Source organism: Rhea pennata, chromosome 9 (genome assembly GCF_028389875.1).
Source record: "Rhea pennata isolate bPtePen1 chromosome 9, bPtePen1.pri, whole genome shotgun sequence".
In the NCBI taxonomy this organism is placed as follows: Eukaryota; Metazoa; Chordata; class Aves; order Rheiformes; family Rheidae; genus Rhea; species Rhea pennata.
In genome coordinates, this window is record NC_084671.1 from 17,533,178 (window position 1) to 17,546,004 (window position 12,827).

General features: G+C 44.7%; 1 long non-coding RNA gene across 1 annotated transcript; it reads left to right on the forward strand.

Moving 5' to 3' along the window:
- Positions 1-11,300: 11,300 nt before the first annotated feature.
- Positions 11,301-12,715, forward strand: LOC134144083 (uncharacterized). The gene is made up of 4 exons (XR_009959276.1): positions 11,301-11,379; positions 11,887-12,206; positions 12,294-12,411; positions 12,555-12,715. It is a non-coding gene; the product is annotated as an uncharacterized LOC134144083 (long non-coding RNA).
- Positions 12,716-12,827: the final 112 nt, after the last annotated feature.

The window sequence follows — 12,827 nt, forward strand, 5'->3', positions numbered from 1 at the left end:
AGAAGTATCAGTTTCTTTTGGACTAGCTGTTAACAAAATAAAATAAAAATAAAACATTTTATGAGAAGCTGCTGCTCAGTTTTGACTACTGTGGGTAATACTCCAGATGACTCTAATTCTCTTGTCCAGATGGCGTTATAGTGCTATATTCTGACTAATGTGGATTTGAATAGTTATCTCAGATCCACACAGAATTAAAGCCAGGATCATGCAGATACCCAGAGCACAGAACTGTGGGGAGGTGGGGGGGCTACAGCCAGGTCAAAGAACAAACTCAGATTTATTTGCAAAACTGCAGAGTTTTCATTTTTACAAATGAACTTGTTTGTTCATTTGTAATAACACAAGCTTTGCTCATCTCTAGCTCAGAATCTGCATAAGGGCATTGATATACTCTCCAAGCTGTTTTTCCATGTTGAAATTTTTCTATCATACTATCTGCCTCTTGTCTAAATCCTAATATGGATTCTGCACCAATTCTTACTTGCTCGTCTTGTTGTATCAGGTATATATATCAAGTTCAGTGCAGTTCCTGATGCTCTGTCATTCTCTTTTCATCTGCCAGAGCCTGTGTAATATTTAACTCCTTACCTTTTGAGTGTTCACCACCGTCTCACTTGCTGGATTCAATGTCTTGTTGACAGCTGCTTGGGCCTTTTGTAGTTTTTACGTAGGACATACAGGCACAGGAATCAGGTTTGCCTTCTCCGTCTCTAAGTTTCAAGACAGATTTCTCTGCTTTCACAGCAGCTTTCTTTCAAAAGTTTATCTGAAAATCTTTTATCCAAGATTGTTTTGGAATCCTTATCATCTTACCTGAAAATATAGATTTTAAAGGTTAAAGGTAATTGTACTGCGGCTAACAATTTCTTTCCAGAGGTCAGCCAATACTATGCTTTAATTATACTGTCCCCTGAAAGACCTTCCGTGCTCTGTGAAGAATGTCTGTTTTGTGAAGGTTGTTATAATGGTAAAACATATGAGTAACAAAAAGGATATGACTCCAAGGTTACTGTAATGTGAATGTATCACACAGTTTACATCTGGGATTTGAAAACCCACTTTCAGACAGTTCTGGGTTTGGTGACTAGAGCTGTAACCTCTCGGCTCTTTCGAGCCTTCTCTGAGCCAGAAGTGGTGAGTTTCTAATTCACAGTGCCAATGCTTGCCAGCGAGGCGGACAAGCCAGTCGGGGAGACACACGGGGTGAAACTCGCTGCTTGGGAGCCCTGAGGAAAGCTCCTAATTTAATTTCTCTGTTTTGATGGCTTAAGTGAGTAGTCTCAGGCAGACTTGGATAGTTCGCTGGGGTGACTGTCCCAGGGCAGATCCACCGCATGGCCAGATGCCACACACCACAGGCCTCCAAGTATTTCTGGTGCTGACTCATGCGACTGGGAGAGGGTGGACAGAGGTGGACCAGAGATGGTGTTTCGGTGTCTGCACCCTCCCCTCCGCTGCCCGCACCCAGTGTCTCCCCGCACCGAGCTGGCAGAGCAGAGCACAGCAGCCGGCTTGGGCTGCAGCACTCAGCTTCATGCTCCGTAATGACCATCTCTCCGGCTCAGGGCACACCTCGATTTGCTGTGCCCAGTGAGGAGAGGCCACCTGCCAGCTCCCCGCTGGCTCCTGCCTCTCTAGGACCTCAGTACAGGGTCGGCCTGGGCCAAGCAGAGAAATAACACCTGCGCCCTCTTCGTCTGCTAGCTGTGCTGACCTCACCACCCACCACTGTAGCAGCCAGGCTGACGGGTCCCACTGTGGACTCACAGCTGGAAAACCTGGAACCTTTTCAGCCTTTTCAGAGCAATGGCATGAGAATTTCACACCTAGAGCAGCTATTCAGGATCTGGTTTCATACAGGTAGGAGCATAAGATAAAGAAGTCCTCTTTGCATCAAATAGAGTTACAGTGTAAGGCTCAACAACAGCCTGAAGGTCTCTCTTAGCACGGCAAGGAGGCCACGACTCCAGCTACCCATGACAAGTTTTGTTAGAAAATAAGCCCCTCTGAACTTTCTGAAGATCTTGGTTATACATTTTTGTATCTTTGAAGAAGCCTCGCTCCAGCTCCAGCAAGTGCTGTCACAGTGGTCTGCCTTCTTTAAGCACAAATCCCATCAATACAACAACTTGCTACAAAATGCTGCTTGGCACATTCCACTTTTGGGGGCAGATATCATAATTTTGCTATTCTTTTTATTAGATTCCCATCTTATATCTATTTCTGTTCTGTATTTGCCATCTGGAGACTTCTGTCTTGTGACTCAAGACAAATTTGTGAACAAACCATCAGGAACATATCGTCCTTGTGTCAGTTATAGTGCCTATACGCAAAATGTCTCTCCAGGGTTCAGCCTTTAGCAAAATGTGCGTATTGGAAAAAAAAATCCCAAAGATCCTTTGGAAGTGTTTGGGCTTTTTGTGAGTTCTCCAGCGTTAACTCCTATGACGGGCAAGGAAATGTTAGCAAACTGCGTTATACTGTCCGATTCACGACTCGAGATTTAGTGATAGCAGCTGTCCTCAGCCTGCGCTTAGCTTACAGTTTGCTCCGTGTGTTTCAGCCCTGAATAAGGATTTGTTTGCCGGAAACGTTCTCTATCTTTGCGGCTGGTCAACAGAAAAACCCATCTCTGCCTCCGAACCTGTCCTTGCCGGATGCCCGCGGCCATCGCCCCGCGGAAGCGCCGCACGGCTGCGGCCGGCAGGCAGGCAGGCAGGTCTCCAGCGCTCCCCGCTCCTGCCAGGCACAAACCACCACAGAGCAGCACCTCCTGGAGACAGAGCTGCTTGCGGCACATACCAGCACCGTTCCTCCTCCCATCGATGTCAACGGGAGCAAGGACAGAGCTAAGGGGTTATGGGACGCTAAGACCTTAAAATATGCTCTGTGTGACTTCTGTTTTAAGAGCTGCTTTGCTTTGGAGGATGCAAGGTCTGCTCACTTAACACACTGAGCAAGGCCTGTCTCAGAGATGTGGGAGAACACCTATTCACCTAACAGCTTTGCTAGTTCAGGAATAATCTGTAAATTATTTAAGAGTTTGTTTAAACTGTTGTTAACGACACCTGGCAGACTTCTGGCAAACACATTATCGTTTCTTTAGCCTTCCTCACTCCCGTAAGGGGGTTCAGCGGGGGGCTCCTCGCTTCTCCTGTTGACTCTGTTCTACTCTGTATAAATAATTAAACATTCACCAGCTCTAACACCCCCACCCTCCCCAGGAGAGCTGCTCAACCACCAAACTAGAGCATTGTCTTCTTCTCTCACCAGCTGGCTCCATGAATATTTAAGTATATTATACAAAGTGGAACTGTTCTCTCTTAAAATCTGTGGATTCAGTTCCTCTCAAACACAGGCAGGAATTAAACTTGGATTTTGTGGGGTGTATGCTGACTTCATAAGGTAACACCAGTATGATCTTCCCTTTCTTTTTTGACTTTACACATTCATTTATTTGACTACTTTGACCAGCAGTTACACACAAACACATGTTTAGGGTTAAATGGAATAGTTCGTATCAAACTAAATTGAGTTTTTTGACATCTTTTCTTTATAAATATGAAAAAAAATTATTCAGCTCTTAGGAGCTGAGATTTTCCCTCCTGTCCATGTATTCAGTTCACTGCAAAGCCAGGAGTCAATTATTAGCCCAAATAACTTAGAAAGTCATTACCCATAGTATATTATTTATCTACACTGGTTCCATTACTTCTATGCTTACTGTCTGAGTTTAGTCAGAGTTCAGGTTCTGAAACGTAGATAAAATTTGCTTTCTACTTAAAAAGCTGTGAATTGTATCTGTTCTCACTGACTGAAGGGTTTCTGTGAAAGAGAGAGTAACTTGGGAATTCATGCCCTGGAAAAACTTTATTTCTATGGGCTGGAAAACATTCAATTAATCTACTGAAGAAACAGGCAAAAGCAAGGTTACTCTGATGCCCCCTTGCTGTTCTAGGTCGTGATTCATAATACCTGCTTGCATTATTCCAACAGATACTGGGGGTTTTACAGGAATTATTTTTACCAGTAATACTTGCAACAATTCAGTAAGCTGTTATCTATCTTATAGCCAACCTGACATCCAACACACAGTTAAGGTCTGTTCAATCCAATAGTTTTATATTTCTCTTCTCTGGACTTGAAATTTGGGTGTGAAATGTTTTACCCAAAATCAAATGTTCTTTTTACAAAATTTAACAGCTTATTTTTAACTGTTGCACAAACAATACAGGTTCGTTATGGTTTTGGACTCCTGTGCTTCTAACAACTACGAAGTTTGCATTCACATTTTGATGGTGTTTAGACCAGCGTCATCCCTTCTGGGTACACATGTGCTTTTACTGTGGCCAAAGGTTTAACATGCATATTAATATTTTGAGGGCAGCTGAAGTACAAATTAAACCAAAACAGACAAACTGGGATCAGGAGAGGAGTGGAATGGATTGCTAAACTATGACTTTGAATTTGAACAGTAGATTTAACTCCTGATTTTCATATTCTTAATATAAAGTATCAGAGGAATTCTGAAACAAAATCAAATTGTCAGAATTAATCTAGAACACAACTAGGATGCCGTATGATCGAAAGTCCTATTCGAAGAACTTGATTAGTGTTTGGATCCAGTCTCTGACAATTTTGTTACAGCTATAGCCCTCTGGATAAGCCTTGCATTAGAGCTTGGCTAGGAATGTATTTAAGGGTCTTCCCTGCTTTACAAAATGGCAGAAGTGACGTAGAAATTTCTAAAATAATAATCCAGAGCAGGTCAGAGACATAGCAGAAGCCCTGGAAGATATACTGAGCTTAGAATCCAGTTAGTTTAACTAAAAGCATTTGAATTTCATTTACATTTAAAACAGAATAACAGTATGTAAGAAGAGACAATGGGGTTAATAGCACCAGAAGCTGATTAGGGTCCATAGAAGCATCCCTTCACTGCAGGGAAAACTGCAGCCATAGGCGGGCGATTGCCAAGAGCCAGTCCATGAAACATTTTAGGTGTATTTAGGATAGTGTCAAGGCAGAGAGATGTGTCAGCAAGTTTAAGAGCCTAAGAACTGAGAGCTGAGAACTAGAAACCTGAATGCAGAGCTGTTTCGCTGGATAGATGGTATAATAATCATGAGCTATTTGTTGCCCTTATAACTCAGGGTCCATATACCATTATTCCTCTCATTCCTTTTCAGGAGCATAGATATCTAATATCACGTGTTGGTAACTTTAGCTATTTCCAAGCTAGAATTACAGCAAGGAATTCCCTCCTACTGGACACTGCGCAGAATAATTATTACGAGCGCATTGCAGTACATCTGGAAATGTGAGGGAGCGCTGTCTCGGCACACCACAGGCAAAGTACTTCACCTCTTACAGAACGACCGCAGGCACACAGCAGGAACACACGAGCCTGATTAGCCTTTTGTGTACACGCTAAAAGCCAGGCACAACTTTCTGGAGGTGGAAGGAGCAAATTGCAAAACAGGTAATAGAAATCTAAAAATACTTACCAATTCTTATAAAGTATGTTGATGTCCTTATTCAAAGATACCAGATATCTGCCAGAAAATGTATGTGGTGGAGTCAAGCATCCTTGAGTCCTTTCCTGCAAGGATTAAGAAAAAGCTTGACTGTAATCTCCATAACAAGCCCCCAAAACAGGCCTAGACTCTGTAATGACTGTTCTCCGCTCAAAGTAGCCTTTCAAAAAGTAAGCTGAAGCATTTAAACATAAAGACTCTTCCAAAATGATTCCCTGTGTCCAACTTGTCTGTTTCCAAACTGAAGAAAGTATAGTTTAGGAGTGGTAAAATTAGATGACAAAATAGTATCAGACTCAGCTCAGCCTTTATTTTGTTTGCTGGATATGGGAAATATATCCTCAGAGACTGTTAAAACCAAAACAGTCGGGTTTCTTGAAAAAAAAATAAAATAAATAACTCTTAAAATACAGAAAACATAAACAGCCATTTGATCCTGGCCTTATACTGTAGTTTGTAAGAGTGCAATAGGACAGTCGTATGACTGCACAGGAGCTTCATGCAATTGTTTCAGTGAAACACTAAAACAACCAAAGCATTTTTATGTCAAGTACATATCTAATTTTAACCTATGTTGCTGTTTCTTTAATGCTTTTCCAGTTTTTATGTTACTTTTATGATACATTTTCTAAACAAAACTGCTACTCTGTGGAAATCTCTGGACTTGGCTGCCCAGACTCCGGGGGGAATCCCTTATTTGGTGTTCAGATGTGTTGCTCTGCAATACAATGCTGAGCCCAAAACTGACAATGACTTTTTGAAAAATATATTAAGTAATAATGATTCTGTGAAAATCATTATGCAGCAACATAATAGATCCCAGATGTGTTTAAAAAACATAATACTACACTAAAGTCTAAATTCTGGCTCAGAACGCCTGTGTGCATCTCCCAAGACGGTAATTCTGTATTTAGAGAAAGTAAACATACCATGGTGATACACATGGCAGATAGCTGAGTTTCTGCCAGTGAAAAAATCTGGCTCCAATTTTATGTTCCCTGATAGCTGTACTCTGAAGGGAAGGAGGCCACAGGGACTCCCTTGCTTGGACCTGCCCAGCCCTGGTACAATTTATTCTTGCGCAGGAACAGTCCTAGCTTACAGCAGCCGTGCAACATCCCCCTTCTTGCTAAAGAGTCTGCACTCCACACAGCAAATAAGCACAGCAGAGGGCATAGCACAAACAGCAAGAGCTGTTCAGTGCATCTCTTTGAATCATCAAACACGATGTCGTACCTGGCAGGGAATGGCTGCATCAACATGGCAGGAAAACAAGTGCAGGAATGATTAGGTCCAAGGGTAATTTCCCTGTGCTCTCCCACCTCTCATTGCACAGGCTGTCATTTCATTTGCACATTTTGTGAAGGGCTCATTCCTCATTGTCCCCTTCCCTACAGGTTATGGTATTTGGGAAGAAGAACATGATTTCTTTTATCAGTAAAATAAGGAAAACAATATTGTAGTAGGCTGAACTAAAATTTTTCACAGCACTCCTCCTCCTAAGAACAATTTGCACTAGATAAATTAGATCAAATTATTCTCCTTTATACATACGGGTTTATAAATAAGAGTAATGGAAGGAGATCCAGGAAGAGCCATATAATTGTAGAGAAATCACACAACCACAGGGCTTAGTTCTGCTCTCCAACCTGTGTTTCCAGAAACAGTATATTGTAAACAGTAAACTGTAAAATTACAAATGTGAAACTGCACCATGATATTCAGGCCACCGGTAGCAGCTTTATGCAATAGCAGTATGCCTGGCAGCATTCACATCTGATGCTCTTTTGCAAATCTGTATTTTTCAGCTGCAGTGCGCTGAGATCAGCCACTGATAACTGTGGGTGGCTGCTTCAAGCAGCTATGATTTGTGTGATCTGATCGCACAAGTACAGTTCACCTATTTGACTAAATGATTGGCCAAAGTCTAAAAAGAAACTGAAGCTGAGTGCTTTAATACAAACCTGCTTATATGTAACAGCAGAGAGTTAAAGCACAAGACGTGGACAGTTGCTTTGCTCACAGCTTCAGCCTTCCTTTTGACAGCATTCTCCCCCAAAACACTGTAAGCCTCAAAGGGATTTCTCTGGAGCGCCCTTGACGCCTCTTCCAACTTCCCTGTTTGCCCCTGCATGTGCAGTCCCTGACGAAGCCTCTTGCTGCACGCTCATCTCTTCCGAGGGGACTCACAGGCGCTTTGCCTCCAGACCCCGGTGCCTCTCGGGGGACGGGCAGACGGCAGCGATCATCACCAGGCCGTTAGCACCACCCGGAGCGTCCTGCAACGGCAGCGGGACAACGCCACAGCCTCGCTTGCCTCCTTCCTGCAGATCAGAGGTGAGATTAAAAGTTGTTGGTAGTGGTGGTGGTACTGTTGAGGGAAGTGGATGCTATTTTGCTGAATATTGTCCAAAATAGCCACTCTTTTCATTTCTCTGCTTATAAACCAGGGTCCACTCTAAATCTCCAGAAATTTATAGACTGAGGCATAGATTATTCTTATTTTTAGATGAGGACAAGGGATCCAAGGATGATCTTTTACATATCCCTTATCAGATTAATTCTATTTTGTATGTAGAAACAGAAAGTCTTATTCTGTCCACTTTTGTGGCAAGACATCATTTTCTAATTCCTCTCATATTTCCTTCGCAAGCACAAGCATAATTAATCGTCTTGCGTTTATTTCTGGCATCTCCTAAAGAAAAGGGAACCTGCCGTGGCGTTTTTTTTTTTTCATAACCTCATCTGCTCGAACACCCGCTGCTACAGATTGCCTGCAGCCTGGGAGAGTGAGCGGCCGCTTGGCTTCCGGAGCTCCCTGGGGGAGCAGAGCCTCTCGTGGCCCTTGAGGACCCCGTGCCCCCCGGGCTGGGGCTGGCAGTGCCCCACGGAGGCTGCAGCCCCCGAGCCTCCCCCCTGCCCTGCGTCCCAGGTACGCGCAGGCAGCGCAGGGCCTTCTGCTCCCCAGTTTACGCTCCTGTTCCTTTCATGTACTATTTCCCTCGGACTGATGTCTTAAAAGGCACTATGAGGTGGATCGCTCCTACTTAAAAACCTTCTTTTGGAACCATTTGCCTGATTTCTTTACCTGCTGCGTGATACGGTGGTTATAACCGTGTGCTCTCGATTAATGGACTCTGGGATGCTTCACTGGAGATGTTGAAACAATCCTTTAGGAGGCTGGTATGGTGGTGGAGTGTCTGTCCACGTGATGAATCTTGCAAACACCCTGCCTGACAGCGGGCGCTATGGTTAAAAACTGAACTCTCTTTGGTTACAGGAATACTTGCAGTTTAGGAGCAGTAGTCTAATCTATTGCTGGTATGTTATGATAACAACCAATTCAACTACTTATAAACCAGTTCCATTTTCCTTAATCTTTTTTCCTTTTTTTTTTTTTTTTTTTTTTTTTTGTCATGATGGCAAATAAGCAACTGACTTTGAACAACAGGAGGTAAAACAGTTCAAAAAGCCAAATGATCGGGTACCTCCCTGTGTCCCTCTAAGGAGGGCAGGCAAGTCGCACCTCCCCTGGCATCAGAACTGCCCAAACCAACAAATAGAAGAAGCAGAAGGTAGTTCAGAAAAGCCACGCCGAAAAACGGTACCACTTTTACGACTAATACATCACATCTGGTCTCTCTGCTGAATGATAGTACGAACTACGAACCATTGCAACAATATTAAAAATGTCATTCCTTGAGGCAAAGCCAGCAAAGACACAAAAAGTGTTAAGGAACGTAAGCTCAGAGCAGTGGTGTGGGAGCACTGTCAATGCTGCATTTGCATTTGGTATCTCAATGTTAAAAGAAAAGCAAGGGAGGGGGAGGTTTATGAGTCATCCCAGCTATTTTTTATACAAATCCAGAAACTGCATTATCATTTGATAAATGAACGGAGAGTGAAGCTTGAAGTACAAAAACAAAGAAGAGTGGGATTTCCTTCTCGAGGACGGCTGTGGGCCCAGCAGGTTTCCCAGTGCACGGCAGCCCCCAAAGCCAGCTGACACCCTGGGATAGCGGAGGAGGAAATTTAGCAGTTGCATACAATCTTAATGTGTCTTTTGGTTTCTTCTTCCTTTCTGGTTGTGTAATTAAAAATCAAGATTTTGGTGCTTAAGACCACAACAAAATAAATAAAGAGCTGTTGCTGGTAACATTTGCATAAGCTTAAATTCAAGTAATTTCACACTGTCAGAAGAACAGGACTTGTACAGAACCACTAAGTCTTACATCTTCTGACACAATACTAGGGATTTTATACAGATGACTGTATAAAGCAGATCTTCTGCCTGAAAACTGGAGCATAAATAGTCGGAAACTAGTCCTTTGGGGTGGAGTTCATTTTCAGGCAGATCAGCAGGCTGCCGCGGTGGCTGCTCAGCCACTGTTATTAAATTTGCCACCAGGGAGATGGCAGGGATGCATGGCTGAACGGGGAAAAAGAGGAGCACGTGGCTACCTGCAGCTCATGAACTTGCACCCCCCCGCACACCATCACTGCCGAGTCTTGGGAAGGCCTCTGTAAATGGCAAATTGCTCTTCAGCACAACGCTGCTTTGCAACGAGAGCGCTCCACTTCAACAGTTGTTTCATTTTGAGCCCAACAAGGCTAAATTTGCAGATACTCATTAGAAAACTTATTTCTTGTTGCCTTTGTATACAAAATATCTTTCTTCAATAACTGATAATGCGAAGCTCTTCCTGCTGAATTGCTAGCTGAGTCCAGGACAGTCCAACAACAGCAGCTGATGAGAGAAGAGGTAACTCGGATTCAACACTTCTGTTAGTCCATGATAGGAGACAATCCCGCCCCAGGACAGCGGCCAGTTTTTATAATTACTATGTCACCAGTTCCACAGTTCAGATGTTAAATACTTACTGCTATGGAGTCATCATCCCAAGCTTGTAGGGATACACGTAACAAAAACTAATTTTTTGTCTACCTTCAAAAGGGAACAACATGAAAAAAATAAAGCTTTTCATAATGCAAAGAGTCAAAGGTTAGAAATTTTTCAGCTACATAAATATATGTACATGTACACATACTCTTTGCTTATGCAACTCTACTATTTTTGTCATCTAACCTATGCATCATTTATACAAAGAATACATACACAAGGCAGCATATTAAGAATGCATGAGACTATAAATCTGCCATCTTCTATTTCTAAGCTTGAAATCTACATGACTTCAGTTGTATACATTTTCTACGTACAATCCCTAAATGTGCCTTACATATTTTATCCTGCAAAGACTGAGACTTTAAAAGATGCTGATGCAGCAGCTTCCTGACTTTTTAAAAATGAAGCATTGCCAGTTTATGAAAGGGTTTATTTGATTTAGTTGCCTGCAGCAGCAGGGGACTGGGCTTGATGAAGAAGAAAGGTCATTCCCATTCCTGTGTTTCCAACAGATATTAATTTAGTTTCAGATTAATGTCAATACTAACACTTTTATTTATAGGTAGCTGCTTACTGACCTTTTACTTTTCCATCACTTCAGCAGCCATCGGTGGAAGCCAGCCAGACGTCTCTGGTTTAGTTCATGGATGAATTGTTTGTAGCAACACCATTTACATTCAGTAAATACAGTTTTATTTAGACTGAGTGCCTCGTTTGCAGTCTGTAATTTAGCGTGTGCTCCAGGACAGCCGATGCCAGCTGCGCAGCGCTGCGGCTGTTCCCACGCCTGCCCGAGCGAGGAGCAGGCAGGGCACGGCGAAGGCACCGGCGGCGGGCAGCGGGCAGCGGGCTGCGGCGGGTCCTTCTGCGCCTGGACTGTCTCATCAGCCCTGGATTTTCACTTTCCCTGAACAGATCTGGAGGTCTCCTCGGGTGGTAAGGAACAACCTGTTAGCACATTAGCTATCTGAACAGTTAATGTTCAGAACTAACTTTAGAAGAGGTTAATCCTGCAGCAACCGCATCTTAACACAGGTTCTTGAAAATGCAACCCTAAATGCGTGCAGAAAAACACCGTTGTAACTAGCCGAACTAGCAGCCTTCGACAGCAGTTTTGCTCTGAGCCCAACTATTCAGTGGATATAGGGACTGAAATACTTTCTCATTTCTAAATAGTGGGTCTCTTCTTAGGCTTCAGAAATGCCGACAGCAGGCGAGGAGCAGCAGGGAGGGTGCACGTCTGTGGTGTGGAGATTACACAACTTTCCACAGCGTGTATTGACTTCCATCGCTAACATTTTTGTGAGCATTAAATTGCCTTCCAGACTAAAATCAATATACACAGTGGTAGTTGTTAACCTTTTGGCTACTAACCAGGTAACTAGCGGGTTACACACTAAGTAACTTTCTTCTTTTTGGCCTTCCCATTTCTGTCACTTCCAGTCAGATCCAAGCACAGAGCAAATATTCCCTCATCTCTGCTCTGACCATGCCACAGTCGCTAACTGTCCCCAGGACCCATCCTGTGGGCTGGGCTCCCACACCACGGCTTGTCCCGGCGTCAGCCCTCCGGCCGGGGCCGAGACACCCGCCTGTGCCCCACGTGGCCCCGCGAAGCCCGCGCGCCCCACGGCCTGCCCACGCTGCGCTGCGGGGAGCACCCTCTTCAGCGCCCTCATGCCCAGCGCTTCGTCGACGCCCTGCAAGCAGGACTGCCCTTCTGCAGGAATGGGAATGTCAAGTGCTTAAGAGCTAAGTTAAAAGTAAGGAAACAGGCTCGTATCCCGCCTTGCTAACCGCCACTGAAGTCCCTCCTGTGAATTGCTGGCTGTTTCCTCCGGTCCCTGCAGCAGCACAGGGCAGAGCAGGTCCCTGCCCAGGCACCGGTGGCTCCTGCAAGCCGGGGGTGTGGGAGGCAGCGGCGAACGCAAGACACAGCCAGGCTTTTCTTCGAACGATCCTAGACAGGTAAATCATTATTTATGGACGTGACAAGCTACATGTCACCATCTAGCAGCTCTAGCAACGTGGCTTCAGCAAACGTTTTCTGAAACGGCAAGTTTTCTCACATACAGCATGGATATTGACTTAATTTTTTTCACTTTGCTCAGTCCACCAGCCCTGGCCCCAAATCCTACCGAGGCACAGACACTGCGCCGCATTCCTGCGAGCTCTGCGGCTGCTCTTCCCGAAGCAGAGCCACCGGGACGGCTCCGGGCTGCCAGCTGCCCGGCACGCCGAGGCGCTCCCAGCCTGCCTTAAGCGCAGAGCAGCTCCCAAAGCCGCGTCGCCGCAGCCGTGCGCGGCCGCGCAGCCGGTGACCCGGCTCCTGCGCGCTCGGCTCCGCGGAGGCGGGCGCAGCTGCGCGCCGGGACCGGGCGCGG